General features: G+C 30.3%; 3 long non-coding RNA genes across 4 annotated transcripts; 1 reads left to right on the plus strand and 2 right to left on the minus strand.

The window, feature by feature from the left end:
• The first annotated feature begins 8,671 nt into the window (after positions 1–8,671).
• On the plus strand, positions 8,672–16,881 carry LOC129300006 (uncharacterized). 2 transcript variants are annotated; one of them, XR_008590685.1, is made up of 3 exons: positions 8,765–9,329; positions 11,590–12,188; positions 16,779–16,881. It is a non-coding gene; the product is annotated as an uncharacterized LOC129300006 (long non-coding RNA). The 2 variants fall into 2 exon arrangements; XR_008590684.1 differs by lacking the exon at positions 16,779–16,881 and having other exon boundaries at positions 8,672–9,329; positions 11,590–12,223.
• On the minus strand, positions 11,637–12,904 carry LOC129300008 (uncharacterized). Its single transcript, XR_008590687.1, has 2 exons — positions 12,771–12,904; positions 11,637–11,967 (listed from the first exon to the last, which is right to left on the minus strand). It is a non-coding gene; the product is annotated as an uncharacterized LOC129300008 (long non-coding RNA).
• LOC129300007 (uncharacterized) lies at positions 15,530–17,318 on the minus strand. Its single transcript, XR_008590686.1, has 2 exons — positions 17,108–17,318; positions 15,530–15,979 (listed from the first exon to the last, which is right to left on the minus strand). It is a non-coding gene; the product is annotated as an uncharacterized LOC129300007 (long non-coding RNA).
• Between the last annotated feature and the right edge of the window lie 513 nt (positions 17,319–17,831).

Raw genomic sequence — 17,831 nt, forward strand, 5'->3', positions numbered from 1 at the left:
GCCATTAACCCTTTAATCAATTTATAATTACTTTTGCATCTTACCTTTTAATAAAGGTTGAGTTCGAAATATTGATTTAGATAATTTTAAATATGAAAAATACATGTTAGATGCAAAATAGATATGTAAATCTTGTAAATCACTCCCAACGATTTGCAATATCAATATTTACCATTCATCTTTTTGATATTTTGGGACATAAGTATTACTCCCATAAATTTATTTGAAAATTATGGATTTATATTATAAAATTAAAAGAACCAGTACTGCAATTAATTTTGCATCCTCATGCTTTTTATTTTTGGTGACATAATGCATCTTGAGTTGATTTGAGAGATTCGAAGCCACGGTTAAGAAAAGTATAATATGTTTATAAAAAAAAAAAAGGTACAACATCTTTTGCGAAAATAAAAGTAAAATAACTAATTTAATTTGACATTGACCACTATCAGCAACATGGCTTTCGTGGTATAGACTTTCACTCGTGCAAAATTAATGAGACAAAACGCGTCCAAATACCTCTCAAAAAAATTATTCATATATAAAATGAATTATTATTAAAATAAAAATATAATTTTTTTTTTAAATAAGACTTGTTTTCGATCTTTCTTTATGAATATTTTTCTAAAAAACTCTTGAATATGATTCTCCCTAAATTAATAGCCCTTGTGTATTTAAAGCATTAGGGCATGCTTATAGGTTTAAAAATTACTTATAAAGATATTTATAGATCATCAATCAACAAAGTTTTTATATTGAGTGAAATTTAAACCCACAACTTTATAAGTTATTGCCTAAATCCTTACTAACTATACCATTTTTCATTGGTTAAAAAATCATTTTAATTGTGCAGTTGTATTTTTCAACAATTAAGCAACTTTTTTTAAAAAAATTAAATACTTGATTATTCAATACAAAATCAAACACAAATTTTGGTTGCCAGATATGGAAACAATAAATCCATTAAAACAAACAGATATTTAACTAAAAAAAATATGATGAGATCACATTTTACAAACTTTTAATTTTAATTTTTTAATTTAACATTTCGTAAAACGCGTTAAAGAATAAAGATCCTTGAGGAAAAGCATGAGATGCCAATTACAGTACTTTTTTTTTTTTAAAGAAAAAAAAGTTTGTTTGGCTTTTTATGAACCAAACAGCTAAAAAGGTAAGAACATTACTTTGGACCAAACATTGAGAAAATTCAAACATTTCACAGTAACAATCAACAACGTTTTATTTTATACATTGAACCTTCCCTCACAACAAGTGCTTTCTTCATTTTGAATCCGTTGTTTCTGCCACTAACACATCTTCTCTCAAAATAAGAGAAAGTTCATAGTTAATCACTTTAGGTATTTATCTGCCACTACCACCACATCTTTTAGTCTCAATTTTTTTCAAAACAAATTTATTTTTTAATGTACATATATGTAAGATATTTTTTTTATATTTTATTAAAATTACTCAATATTTTATTTTTTGCATTCAATTGTCTTCTCATATTGGAGGTAGCCCCACGTGGTGGGGGGGATATTTTAGTCAAGGCCAGACTAACTTGAATGGTGTTCTGACAGAATTCTTTTAGGTGAAAACTTTACTTTGTCAATGTTACTGTATTTCTAAAGCTCAAATTCAAAATTTTTGGTTAAGGTGATGCAACACTGTACTAATTCAACTAAATTCGGTTAATAAAAAGACACTTTTTTTTAAAAGTTTTGCTAAAGTTGCTTTCCATTTCCTTGAGAAATAAGTTATATACTTCCTGTTTATTTTCAATGAAGGGGTGTATGATATATATATATATATATATATATTAAACATAAAAACTACATTATTTAAAAAAAATAAGAAAGTTTTTGTGAATTACTCTTTTTTATAATTAAACGTTTATGTGAGTTGGATTTGGGAGTTCACAGAGTTAGAACATGCATTTAAAGTCAAAGAGCTTTTATAAAAATACTTATAAATTATACATTAACAAAATCCTCATTTCAACAACAGGGCTTTGATTAGAAGACTTTGTAGGATATAGGTCAAATTATATTCTTACTGATTAAACTAACTTTTGTTGGAGAGGTATGCAATTTTTTCTTTAAAAAATGGAACATCTACATTATCATAACAATTAACAAAACAGAAATACTACTAACTTAAAAAATTAGATTAGTTTAACTAAGTCAAAATAAATATCAATATATCAGTATGTAATTTATAACAATTTTTTTTTGTATTTACAAGTTATAAATAATTTGACTTATGTTTTTAAATTTCGTGCAATACACGAGGGAATGTGTGTCTTGTTTTATCATTCATGAGTCTGTCGAAATAATTTCAATATCTTCAGGAAAAAAATCAAAATTTTTTCAGCACAAATATTTACAACTTAAAAGTCACAATTGTAATTATTCTCCAAGCAACATTATTCACAGATACATGCATGCATATACAAAAGTGAGGCAAATTGAAATTAACTTGAGTGTGTTTCATGCCACAAAAAAAGTGTGTTTCAAGTTTGATGCTTTCTTATTCACTTTTTTTATTATAATGATTTTATTCACTTTATACTTTTTGTTTATGTTTCTCTTTAAATACATATTATATATTTGCTTGTTAAATGTAAAAATTCAACATATATTGATATAATATTTATCAAAAGCCGTGTGATTTATTAAATTTTTTTAAGGTAAATTTTTTCTTTCAGAAATTTTCATATTTTCATAAATTAAGTTATTACTTATTTAAATGTTTAATTTAAATGCAAATAGCTATTAGGAGCTAACCCGAATTGCATAGGTGAGTGGAACATTATGTGCATAGTTAGGAACCTTTTCCACGGCACAAAAGACAAAATATTGAGAAAAAGTAGTTTTTTGGGGACGGATTAGGGAAAATTATTGAAGTTCTTAGTATTTACTAATAACCATGTGGAACCAATTGGAGTTACGTCGAGCGAAAGAAACTAATATGTCACAATATAATAAATTAAGATATAAAACTTTGCTGATAAAAATACCCACATTTAATACTCACAGTGGTTTGTAAGGTTGTGCAAAAGTTCTTTAATCTAATCCGACCTTGTCTTACTTGATATGATCATATCTTGTCTGGCCCATATAAATATTGATCCTTTATGATCAAAAATATTAAAAAGATCAGACTATTTTTTCAGGTTGGATTGACAGAAAACTGGACATCTAGACCACTTGGTCTAATCTGATTCTATTAATTTATTTTTGACAAATACTTCAAGTATAATTGATACTAAGGAGATGATTGCATGAAGATTTATTAAATTTGTTTCTAAATTATTGTTATAATGTTGTGTTGTTAAAACTTATTGAGTGTCATTTTTGTTAAAGTTATACATTTAAATCATTTGAACTGTAACTGAAATATTTTTTTCTTGTTGTTGGAAATTATTATGAATTTATTATAATTATAAGTGTTTTTATTATCTTAATTGAGTTTATTAGGTTGAAATGAATTATTTCCTTTTATAGAGCAAAAAGGAAAAAAAATAGTTTAGTGAGTACTAGACTAACAAGACCAGTCTTTCAGTCTTATAAATCAAGTGTGATCCTGTTAATTTTTGGGTTATCACTAGACAAGATTGAACTATGAGTTGTTTAATCTAATCTTTTTTATGAAAGAGATTAGACTTTAGATTAAGCTAAAGTTCGGTGTCTTCTAATCCTTTGTGCAGGCCTAGTGGTTTGGACATAATTGTTTTCAATAAATTGACACCATATGTAATAAAATAAAGTAACAATCATGTGATATAACTAGTACCCTTTTCGGTAAAAAATACATGACATCTTTTTAGGTTATATATTAAAAAATATAAGGTATTTTTAAATTTTAAATATTTAATTAATCATTTTTTAAAAATATTAATAATAAATAAATCACTTAATTATTCACCTTAAGTGAGATGCTTTACTAAATAAGGGTAAGTATAAAAATGTTGTATCAATTTAAAGATAATTAACTAAATTATTAGAAGAGTAATCCAGTTTAAAATATTTTATATTTTTTAATGGAAGAAATTTTTTTATATAGAGATATAATCAGAATTTAATGAAAGAAAACAAAATGCATGCATGTACTTGAATTTGGAAAGGAATGGATTCATTTCATCTTTAGAATCATTTTTTTCTTTCTAGTTGGTGGAGGAGCACATGATTGTAGTCACACCAAAATGTAATAATACTAATTATTTTATGTCTTACAATACATTTTTTATATTAAAAAAATTAATCACTTAGTCTCTATAATTTTGACTTAGTTTTAATTCAATCATTTGCTATAATTCAATCATTATAGTTTTCACTTGATTGTAATCCAGTCCCTAAACTTTAACTTGTTATAACTCAATTCATATATTTTTAACCATTTACAATATTGGTCCTATATCATGAAAATAAATTATGAAAATAAATTTTGAAAATTAAAATTATGTTGACATTTAGGACTAATTTTAAATTACTAAAAATTTTAATTTCATAAATATTATAAAAATTTAATCTTTCTAATTTTATGTTCTAAAGTATGGAGACTAATATTTTAAATGGTTAAAATTAGAAAGATTGAGTTGTATCAAGTCAAAATTTAGAGAATACGTTATACGAGTCAAAACTTTAAAGACTGAGTTATAACGAGTTAAAATTATAAAGATTAAATGATTAATTTTTTTAAAAATATATTTTGAAATACTCTTGAAATGTAAATGATTTTAAATAAATTTAAAATAAAAAACTAAACCGTGCGAAAATATTATAACTAAAACTCAAATTATAATTTTTTACCTTAAGAATTTATAAAATAATTAATTTTTAAAACTATTTTATATTAATATATTTTATTTAGAATTTGAATTATAATCTACTTAAGAAAATACGAAGATTCATTTTAGGCGAACATGTACGGTCAAATAATACCATTAAGATTTAATAGTATGTTAAAAGAAGGCTAATGATGATTAGGATGACTAAAAGAGACTTAATAATTCCTTAATTGGAAGAACTCTTAAAATCAAGTACTAGAGGCCAATCTTGGAAGGCAATAACAAAGCAAAGGCTCGTTACTTTTGGATCATGAAGGACGCACTTAAAGTCTCATTTCTAGTTGTGGACAACTTAAAATGGCATGTTGGTAATGGAAGTTCTATTCCAATTTCGAAGTGTTGGCAATAGTGATCTGATTGTTGCGAGCTTACAGGCAAAGATAACGTTGTTTGGAATGTGAGTGATGATATTTTAAGAACATCATTTAATTTCCTTCTTTAATCAAAAGGACATGCTTGTTCGGACGAAGCCTTTTGATGGTGTTTTATTCAGTTAAAAAATGATTTTCTTTCCTGATGGATGAACACTCTCCAAGATTTGCTCTTGTTCATGGAGTAGATTGGAAAGATTACTGGAAAATTGAAGCACCTTTCATAACTTTACTATTCTCATGAAAGATTGTTAATGAAGCTATTCCAATCTCTGATATTTTAAAGAAGCATCATTTACAGGTTTTTGAAGTCAGCTTGTTGTGTGGTAATTCAGAGGAATCTATGAATCATTTATTTCTCCATTGTGATTTTGTCGTAGCCGTGTGATTCTCCATGAAAATTTCTATAAGATCTAGAGAGATTTATGATATTACATATATATATATTTTTTTTAAACAGGTGGATTAACAAAGCCATTTTTGATCAGCAGTGAATGACATTACTAAGGGAGGTTCTTCTTGTTGTTCAAACCCTATGTGAATGTCAAAATAGGGGAAAATTTAATGCAGAGGAAGTCTCACCTAAGGAAGTCAGAGCTAAAGTCAATTGGTATTTTGCTACTATTAATTTGGTGATATCTGATCATTTGGTAAAGCATGTGCCTCGATAATCACTGTCAAGGAATTTTCAATCTCCTCAAATGGTAGGGTATTAGAAACTGTTGGTATCTCTTCATTGATGTTAATAGAAGCAATGGCAACAGCAAACAACAATTTTCAGAGAATTTTCTTACATCACTAAAAGAAGAAATAAAGCTTCCCAAGGTGAAAAATGTTAGAAACAATTTGCTTTGAAAGAAATGAGATCAACTCACAAATGGATTATTGACGTTGATGGTTTTAGTCCTCCTGTATTTACTAACATTACTATGGTTGTCATGAAGAGGAAATTATTCAAAAATATTATTAGCAAAGCACTCAAAGATCCTACAACAAAGATTTTATGGGGTGATATTCAAGTTTTCTCAACTTTTTCCAATACTCCCAGATAAATTATTACCTGAGTCTTGAATAGGATGATGGAATTTTATTTCTTCTTCTTTTGGCTGTAATAGTATTTGTTTTCCTATTTGAACTATGTGTAGTTGTTATTAGTTTCTTACAACGTGTGATGAATTAAAATTAAAATTAAAATTAAAATTTTTTTTAAAAGAAATGTTCACATTTAATGTGTCATTGTATATTCAATTATAAGCCCTCCAATATCTATAACAAAAGAAATATTTTGCATAAGTCATACTTCTGGATTAAAGCTAATGAGAAATTTAAAATCAATAAGAAAAATGGCAATTGAATTTAATTCAATAATATAGTAACAAATTAACAATAGGAATAGAAAAGCGAGTAAATTGGCCAAATGGATATGAAAAATATAGTTCTCAAAAATTATAGACGATGTTTTCAAATATTTTAAAATATGACTTATTTACAAAATCAATTGAAAATGAGTTTTTCCTTTTATACATAGAATAAATATATTAAAATGCGTAACAATAATTCATGCATGAACTGGTTCAGGAATATATTCATGTAATTAACAGAATCATTTTTTCCTTCAGCTAACTAAATTGAATCCTTGCACATACAAACCATCATATTTCTTCCCTTTCTTGCCAATCAACCACAACCACAACCACAAGGATCAACCTAGCAACCACGAGCATGAATTTTGAATCCAAAGGAGGAGGTCATGCTTATGCTGTGGTTGGAGACTTCCTGGCCAGAAACTTGAGATGTGAGTGTCGGATGAAATTGGTGGCTGCCATTTCTAAAGATTGGGAGTCATTGGTGGGTGGAGGAATGAAGGCCTATGTTGATACTCACACAATGCTTTTCTTTCGATTTCGATGTTTCATGGTGGCCACGAGCTTGTGATGACTCTCAAAGTATAAATCCAGAACGACAAACTTGCATTTTCACCCTAGAATTTAATAATATTTTCATTGAATCAATAAGTCATTTGTTCATAATTTATAATTTATTGTCATTGATCATGAAACTTTGTTTGAATTATTGTTAGAAAATGCCATATTATCCTATCATTGTTCATGTTTTTTTTATTAGTTTATGTATTTAATTCTATGTTATAAACTAAAATGTTTAAAAAAATTTACAAACTGTGCTTGATATGTTTTTAGGTAAATGATTATTTTTTTTCATATTCCTAATCTACGATAATATATTATTGGTATATGATTGTATATCAACAATAAATAAATTTATGTTTGATTTGTGATAGTATATTAGTAATATATTATTATATATCATTGATATACAATATCATTAGAAATTATCAACGTCATTTTTTCTTGTAATTATGAGAATGCTTAATTTTATCAATTTTTATGATCTATTCACTTACACTGTTATGCTTTTTTTCATACTTGAGTCTTCATGTTTGCCTGTACTTTTGTGTTTTGACTTTTGAGTCTTTGAGTATTTGCAATTATAATTTAAGAAAGGATAGTTTTGTCAATTAAATTTGAGCTCAATATTAAAATGGCCATTATTTAAATTTAAAAAAAGCTGAGCTATGATTTTATTTAGTTTTATGTTATGGGCTAAATTTACAAAAGCCCCTACAAAAACTGTAATTAAATAATTTATTATAACTATTATTTACATGTCAGTAAGCATTTAGGGGAGTTTTTAATAGAAATGAGGATAGAAAAAAGTTTTCTAGATAATTTTATTTATGTAACAAACTCTCTTTTTTTCAACATGTAATTAAAATGACTTATATGGAGTAATTTTTTTGGGTAAGCATAAAGAGTAGGCTTCATCGATAGCAAACAAATATCTCCTGAAAAATATTAAAAGTAATGAGTAAGTAGACATATCTTAACTAATTACTATACATGCAACACAAGGGTTAAGATTTGAACTCATACAATTCATTTTATTATAAAACATTACCAATTACTAGTAATATTGTCTTAAAAAATGAAATACTCCTTCCATCTTAAATTACAGGATATTTTTAGATAAAACCTCACGTATAAATAAATTTTATTAAACATATTTAATAATTTTATTTTTTAAAAACAAAAATGAAAACTTTTAAAACTACATTTCATTTAATAATTTTAAATTTATACTTAATTAGCATTAAATAGATAAAAAAAATAATGTTAAAATAAACTTATTTAATAAGATTTTAATATTTTTAAATGATAAAATATTTTGAGATATTTAATCTCTTCTAAAAATATTTTATAACATGGGGCTGGAGAAATTACTGCGTTTCAACTGAATATATTGGGATCCGGCGTTTTGATTCGGCCGATCCGGACCACTCCACTAAACCAGATTTCCCGACCAAATTAAACATATTTAACATAAATAATAAATAATTAAAACAACAAGGAAACCAATCTTCACAGAGCACGTGGGTTACACGCTCATACTGGGACCCACGCGAGGGAGCTGCTTTCCTCGCGCCACGCGCGTCGCACGCTATAAAAGCCTCTCCAACCTTTTCTTCGCTGTTCCTATAGCATTCATTCCGAAACTGCTCGAACGAAGAGACCGCCCACAGCTTCCTCACCCACCCTCTCTCACCAGACTTCAATACCGTTTTCTTAATTCCGATTTCTCTTCTTCGATTCTTTGAATCTCACGTTTCTACCAATTCTTCGTCTGAATCTCTTGCATCACTACCATTGCCGGAGGCGGCAGAGTCGGAGCGGAAGATCATGGTCGTGAGGAGGTTTAGTGCAAGAAGAGGATGGTAAGGTGTTTCAGCTTGGGTTATGTTCTGGTTCTAGCGGCTCTGGCTGCGTCCATGGTGCTTCTGCCGTTGATGTTGCCGCCACTACCTCCGCCGCCGTTGGTGCTGCTCTTCTTCCCTGTTGGCATCATGGCAGCGCTCATGCTTTTGGCCTTCTCGCCTTCCGAGGCGAATCGGAACGCCGTCGCTTACTCGGCGTAGGAAGGACGGAGCGGAGGAGCTCGGAGCGCACGTGGTCGCCGCCCGCATTTTGCTGTTATTCACGTGAGTGGAAGGTTCGCGATCGGTTGCTTCTGATCGGCTTCGTCGTGGCTTTCATGTTAGTTGGATTCCTTGCTGGAATTGGTGCTAGCTGGCTTTTTTTTTTTTTTGGGAGAAATGTTTATACAAGAAATGTCAAATCAGGAAAAAAGTTTTGAAAAGATTCCATTTTGTTTAGTTCATGAATGTTAGAATTACAGAATTTCTTTTCCATGACTTTTCTTCTTTGTATTTAACTGAAAAATATGACAATTATGTAATGATGCAGAATATGTGGTCAACAATTTAGCTTAGTGAAGGAAATATAACAAAAATATAATATAATTTTATTAATAAAGTTTATTGGAGTATTATTAAAAATGAAAAATTTCTCAAATATTTAAGGTGAGTGGTGCAATTTATGATTTCAAAACAATGATGTTCATTGCAAATTATGTATTTAATACAATTTGGTTTGAAATTTTTAGCCAATATTGATGATTGATGATAATTGAACCACAATGTCCTAATTTCAAATCCTAGTGTTAAAATGAGTCATTATATAATGGCGAGGAGGAAAAGTGGACGTTGTAACGTTTGAAATTTGAATTTAATGTAAAACTCATCCTTTTACATATCCCTCATATTTTTATTGTATTGTTTTTTTTTTTTGAAAATATAAATTATTGGTCCCGTTGCAATGTTAATATATCTATTTTGAATATATTCAAAAGAGCCATAAGATGAAATCATAATTCCACATCCTCATAAAGATTAATAATATTAGTCACATATTGACATATTTAATGATATTAGTTAGGGTTGTGCAATATGCCTAAATATTCGGTCAACCTGACCCCACTCAAGACATTCAAGCACATTGGGTTGGGCATTGGATAGGAGTCAAATCTTGCCTTACATTGCCTGACTAGAAATGTGCCAGTTTTTTTATTTCTTAAAAAAATTTTATGGACAATATTTATCTTATAATATTTTTAAAAATATTTTATGAATAATATTATTTTTTAAGATCTTTTAAATATTTTTAATCATTATAATTTTTAAAATATCTTTCAAAATTTAAAATTTGTTTTTAACTTATTGTTATATAAAAATAATTGACAATTATTGTTCATTTAAACTTTTTAAAAAATTACTTTTGATTTTAATATTATTTTTATAAAAAAACATATTTTAAATGATAATAATAACACTTTTTTCAAAGAATACTTTTTTAAATATTTTAAAAAAATACTTGTAAAAATATTTTTAAGTTAATTGAGGCTAAACCTAGCTTCAACAATTGGGCTTTGGGTTGGCTCAAATTGCACATTGAGTAGAGCACCAAATAGCTTGACTTGAACCTACTTATGTGCAACCCTAACAGTAGTGTACTATTTTATTGTCTTTCTATGTATATTTGAGAATAGAGAGATTAATGTTACGGATGAAAATTAAAGGGAATGACATTGCAGACAAAACAAATTAGAGGGACTTAGAGCAACAAAAAAAACTATAAAGACCTATACTAAAATAAGTTAAAACTATCTAAGTCAATAGTTATGTTTTGCCTTTCTTTTTTCTTTTTTTTTAAAAGAATTTTAGGTAAGTTGGGTTTAGGAGGTATTTATAGATTGTCTATCAATAATGTTCTTATATTAATAATGGAATTTAAATCTACAATCTAGGGATCACACGTCAAATTTTTACTAATTGATTTTGTGATTTTACAAGACTTTTCTGTATTTGAATTACTTATTTAGAACATGAAAGTGATTTTCCCTTAGAGAAATGCTCAATCATGAAAATGACTGTAGCCCAAACAATGACATTCTAGTTGGTCGAGGAAACCTAGGATTTATTTGATTTTGTTTTCCATTTTTATATTCTTAATACAATTCTATAAAGTAATTTCTTAGAACATATTTTGAAGATAAAAAATAAAAAATTTGTATAAATTATTATTTAAAAAAACATATCTAAAGCAGTGAAATAAAAGAGGAAATAATTATTTATTTTATCAGCATAATAGTCATTAATAAAAGAATAAATGAGCAAATTACTTTTAAATTTTAGGTTTAATAGCACCATATATTTTAAATTTTTTTATTTTACAAATTATTCTCTTAATTTTTAAAAAGAGTATAATCTTTACCCCTATCATTAAAAAAGTTAATTTTAACCTGACTAAAAAAAATAAGAAAAGAATATATAAAATTACATAAAAGGACCATTTTTTTATTTTTAATTTTTTAAATCCTTGTTGGTAATTTTTTAAAGCACAGGATACGGGACCCCCTGCCGCTAAACATTGCATTGATCAATCTGTTATTTCACAGGAGAAAACAGGAACGGTAAAGCCTTTCTTACGGACTCTTTGAACATCTGATGAAGGATTCACTCTCTCTTTCTGAGGCTCTGTACAAATAATTACACATACTTCGTCAATCATGTGCTTGCTGTTCTATATCAGACTTGAGACTTTAGAGTTTCGTTCTTTCTTTCTTTCAAGTAAAATAATGAAAAAGATTTTCTAGTAGCAGAGCCGCCTGTTGAAAAATGAACACAAATTCACCCAAAAGACCAAGCACAGAAGATCTCTGGAAAACGGATCCCCCAGCTACAGAGTACTGTCAAACAAGTCGGCCTGTGATGAACTACTTGACTAATCATGCAACTTCAGATTTGAATCCGGATTGTCTGCCATTAAAGCTTCACTGTAGCATATTAATCAATAGGGGAAAAAATAGTATGCTTACCATGCATTCACTGGGAAAAGGATAAATATCAAGAGAATAAATCACACACACTACTCCACCTCCCTCCTCACACACACATCTGGAATCACATTACCATACCCCCCGGGGGGGGGTGTTAGATTCAATTGGTTGAGAGAGTTAAATCAATTTATCTTAGAATCTCAAATTCAAGTCTCAAGGTATGCAATTATGCTAAATAAATACATTGAAGGCATTTTTGAGGTATTTGTAAAGCTACCGTTGGTAATGATGGCCCTAGACGGGCTTGGATTAGTTTGGACTGGAAGCTTCTTAGGACACCAGGCGATAAAATTAAAACAAAAAAGAAAGAAATACCATTTCTTTGAGTTTTCTCTCTCAGATTGTACTGCATAAAGATTTAAATGTATTCAAACTCGGTCAAATACTAATATGTTTTCATATATGTAAAGATATACATATATAAACTGAAGGCATCACAAATCACAGTTATATTGCATATAACAGTATAATAACTCAAGGTATAAAAATCAAGATTTAAAATTTCCAATCAACATTTCCAGAACTGTTATTTTCCTTATACAGTTCATTTATTTTAGAGGTAGATCCACATCTGCCTGTCCCGTTTTTGACGCAGTTTCATCATCTCACGTAAACAGGTTTTAAATTTAAATGCTCAAATTTCCCTCTGGACGACTTTAACACCAAAGTTACCTGTACGCAAGCCACGCATATCTTGACAAGATTTTACCCACAGGGATGAAAAAAGATTCGAAACTTACCAGCTTTACAGTACAAAGTACCAAAGTGGGAGACCTGTGACAGGATTTAAATTCTCTCCCACCACTTGGTTCAGTATACATTGCATTCACCCACCCAACTTCTAGCCTTCTAGGCCATAGCAAGTAACATTCATGTCCCCTGCACATCCGGCAACAAATGAATCCTGCACCTGTAAGAAATAAACATGTAAGCTTCCTTCTGAGTGAAACCTGTTTGCTTGTCTTTCCTTTGTTTCAATTCTCTTTTCCTAGGAAGTTTGCACCCATGCTTGTCACTTTCCTTTGCTCCACTGGAACCGGTTGGTGAGTGGACAGGATAAGAAAATATAAAGCATATTTATGTATATAATTCTCAACACACCCACCACAACACATAGCATATAACAAGTTCTCAATAACCATCTTTGATGAATCTATGTGTTTGTGTTGTTCTTGTTGTGTGTGTGTGTTAAGATGTCCTTGTATTTGACAGACTTGTAAAAATATTAAGCTCAGAGTTTACAGAAGAATTACTATACAAGTAACCCTGAGAAGCCAACATCAGTTCAATTGGTTGGGACATCAATTCTGTCCTGGAGAGGCTGACATTACACCACACAGAACAAGCCAAGGACCCCAATTATATTAAACTAGATCCTCTCAATTCATGTATTTGGAGAGAGAGTAATACAAGAAAATATGGCTAAACATGAGTAGATCCAGATCTCAATTAAATTCATTTGCTTTATTTTTCTCTAATTCTTTCCAAAATGTGCCTTCTATATTCACTTGTGTAACTTCAGAGGATCCAGACTGCCAATTATATGGGGTGAAGCACTTCTCTCTACTCTTTTGGTGAAATTTTTAATATTGACCCATACAAGATAAGTAAACCAAGTCAATTATGAATAGATGTACAAGCAAGGTTGTCATGGTTGATCTACTAAAATGATCAAATGATAAGAGAAGATTGAAAAATAACAATTAAAAATATAGGTATGTTTATACTGCTTACAAATAAGTAGAGTACCATCTAAATTATTTTTGACAGACGCCAAACACACTTGAAAATTATTTAAAAAAACAACCAAAAAATGATAAGAGCCGAACCCTAATTGTTTTGACTGTTTGGCCCTCCTTTCTTGCTTGAATTCCCCTAATTACAACTAATTAAGAAGAGGGCTGACTTTATGGTTTGACTCCAGTTATAAATCTAGAAACAGAGGAGACAAAGGTATTAAAAAAAAAATTGAAATTCCAAAGTTGTCATAAGATCAGTAGGATTAAAAAATCCAAGGAAATTGAGATTCAGATCAAGATCCTATTGAAATTAAAGAAAGATTAGGATTTTTTATAAGATCAGGATTAGGGTTATCTAGGAAACAATCAATCAAGATCTTGACAAACTTGCACATAGGAATATCAAGTATAATTTTTAATGGAATCTACTGCTAACATGTTTACCATAAATTTATAATTGACTTGATTTACATATCTTTAATAGATCAGATCTACCTAAAAATTTCTACTTCCCTCACATCTCCTTATTAAAGATGCTCACATTATCTGTTTTCGGATAGGACCTTCAATCAGCTTTGTTGGGGTTTGGCCGACCAAAAGCAGGGTTGCCGCCTTGAACCTGTAAAAGAAGAATTTCAATTGTTACTTATAAGCTGCCACAATCAAATTTCGCCAGAAAACGATCTCCTTGGGTCTAAATCTGTTGCAAATTGAAAAATAAATTCAGTCTTTGTACGGATGTGAAATAATGTGTATGACAGTAACGTTGGTGCCTGCGACCCATTGTAAAAGTAAAAGCAATGCATGATCTTCCAATCTATGAGGAGTGTTTATCTTGAAGATAGTGAGCAAGAGGATTTCACATGTGAAAGGATGCGAATGAAATAGCTTAACTGAAATGACAAAGAATTCTTATTGTATGCGATAATAACCAAGTTCTTGCATTTGTTTTTCCAAAAACAGTATGTCTCTGATGAATCGCTTTTGATGGTACATAGGTTTATATATTTTGCGGATAAATTGGCTTCTTACCATCATATCACGTGCAAATTCATACCCATCATCTATATTGACTTTAACAATCATTTCATTGCTTCTATACTCAACAGCAAGCTCTAGAAACTAAATCTGGCAGGTTACTTCCGAACTCCCCAGTTCAAAACACTTATGGCTGACACATTTCGAGGGAAGTAATGTAGAAATAGAAACTACGCAACTGATTGAAAGATGTTGTCCTACTAAGTTTAAGAGATAGTTTTGACACCTGATCTACCAAAAAGGTAGTGAAATTATGAAGCAAATGACAGTCCTCCCGAATGCAAACAAAACAAAAGTAAAAACGATTGAGAGTCAGGGATAATGATTAGCCTGTTTGGATTTATCCAGAAGATGGATTAGTGCGGCTATAGTTATCAGACAAGAATAGTCGGTGTCATGATTTCTTAAAATGTAAACATCTAATGAGAGAATTACAACATTAAATTTAGCTGATGATACTTTCAGGTGTGATAGCTTACTACACCCATTTCAGGATACAACACCACCACCACCACCCATTTCAGTATAACAGAAGTAAAGTCATGTGTCTTGTGCACTAGTTGCGAAGTGTCACTCATGGCGATGTTGCATTATTTAGAAGGAAAAAAATTAAAAGCAGTTTTCAAATGTTTGCTATTAGATTCTTCGATAGAATGATAAAGTGTGGAGGAACCTTTTGTTTTTTTGAAAAAAATTAAAGAGTCGATCATATGATGTCAAATGGCAAAATATGTTCAGATGTTATATTTTTATTGAAGCACTTAATAACAAATACCTAAAGAACTTCATATGGAGAAGAAAAATTTTCACAACTCCCACCCTCCCCAGGGGGAAACGACTAAAGAGCTCCTTCCTGACCCTGACTTACTTGTCACTCCCCCATTAAGGGATTCATTAGTGTCACCAAAGCTTCTAACCAACTAGTCTACCCTTGTAATGATGACCACATCCACAGACTAATGACATTGTTTTCACGTATGAATTATCCAAAAATTATATACAATGAAATTGTGAGGTTATCTTCAGAAATATCCTGCTGCAATGGCCAAGTTAGTCTCTGCTTCAGCCCCAAGATCTGAAAGATCAAAATATGACATGCACTATACAGAAGATCGAATACCCCTTCTATGCCAAATATATGCACGGCCAAGACTCATGATCCTTCCCAGGTCCTGAGAGAAAAAAAAAACTAATGAAACCTTCAAAACATCTGTGAGCAACGATAAGAAAATTCAAGACAGGTTATAAGTGAGGAATTCTTCTCAGGTTCCATTAATACTGTTTTTAATTTTGTCATATGAAGAACTTGTAAAATGAGACTTGAGAAAATAAATAAATAGATTGACAGCTGCTAAAGTGAATTTGGTAGTTAAAAATAAAAAAGTCTTGAGGATGATATATTTGATTTACTGGGACAATACTTGTGAGCAAACTTTGCAAAAGGCATGTGATCATGCTTACTGTGCAGCTGCCACTACAGCGTTCTAAAGTGAATTTTGTTTTGAAGCCACTGGCATTATATTATTGAATATAACTAAAAGTTCAAGAAAGCATTTATCATTCTCAATTCGTCAGTTAGGATTGTGAAATTTGGATTAAGGACCCTATTTAATTGTTATCTTTTTCGAAATAAAAAAAATTGGGAATTCATTGTTTCAAAGTGAAAGTTTCATAAAAAATTCAAGCACCTTCCATGGGCAAAAGTGAAAACAATAATGCTAAACCAAATGGACTTCCATGGTATTTCAGCTCGGACCTTTCTTTAATTGCTAGGCCTAAGAACAACTAAAATAAACTAGAAAGAAAATATAACAGCATACTAAAACTGATAGCGTAACAATTTATGCGCAGAAAATAAACAAGACCTGCAAAAGATGATGCTCAATACAGGGATGAGTGCCTTCAGACTGAATTATACACAAGAAAACAAACCAAGACATATTCTAATGGAATGTTATGCGTGCTTGGCAGGGACAAAATGGAAGAATTCAGAATGAGAGGCTTGGCAATTAAGAGTGAAAATCATTGTTTGTTTTCTTAGTAAGAGATTGGAGATGAAGGAGAGAAAACAGAGTAGCCATTAATACCATCAATAAAGACTCCCATCAATCACCTTCCTCTCTTGTTAGCATCATTTTATTCTTTATGGGGAAGCTTATATAATTTTGGGGAGCATAATTTCCTTCTTGGGAGTGGAAACCCGAATCAGATAGACACCTCAGGATGGAAACAACCCAATCACATGGTTATAGACAAATTAAGCTAATTACCATGTTTTCTGCATCAAGTTCTTCACATACCATTTCCAGCATTTGTGCCATTAAGATACAAGTTGAACACCATGTTGGGTAGAAATCTATAAGAAGAGGCTTATTTCTTCCCCTCAGCAACAGATTGGACTTCCTGAGCAGACAACTTTTTCTGCGCACCCAAATTTGCAAGCAAATGCATTACCAAAGCAGCAACATTCAACGTAGAAAACACTGAGAGCCCAACAAAAAGTAAACAAAAGAACGGGGGCAAAAGTCTTTCTTCATTACACCGTAGAAAATTGAAAAGAAAATACAAAAAAATAAACCCATTTTAGCCAAGATGGTGACAAATGGCCATTCAGTATTTGAGAAAATAGAAATTACAAGAGTTAAATATGCAAATGTTACGTTGTTTTCTGCACAAATATGGATTATCTTTTCAGCATGAGACCCAGAAATCTAAAACCAGTATCGAAACCGGAGCCCAGAAGCAACGCCACAAGATAATCCTCTGACAATTGAAAAACTTTCCTAATGGGTTGCTTGCAAAACAACTCTCTCGGGAGAATGAAGAGTTAGAAAGCTCCATTGTTGGGGTTGCAGGCGGTGAAGAGTGGGTAAAATCGATGCTTATGAACAAGATGGGTGAGATAGAGAAATGCAGCGTGGCCTGGAAGCGGCAATTCTTTCGGGTGGGGGGGCAAAAGGGGAAATAGCCAGGAAGTAAAGGGTTTCAGAAATTATCCAGGTTACATTTCATTGTTATGTAATC

Source organism: Prosopis cineraria, unplaced genomic scaffold (genome assembly GCF_029017545.1).
Source record: "Prosopis cineraria cultivar Desert tree isolate PC_DT_omini unplaced genomic scaffold, ASM2901754v1 PC1388, whole genome shotgun sequence".
Taxonomy (NCBI): Eukaryota; Viridiplantae; Streptophyta; class Magnoliopsida; order Fabales; family Fabaceae; genus Prosopis; species Prosopis cineraria.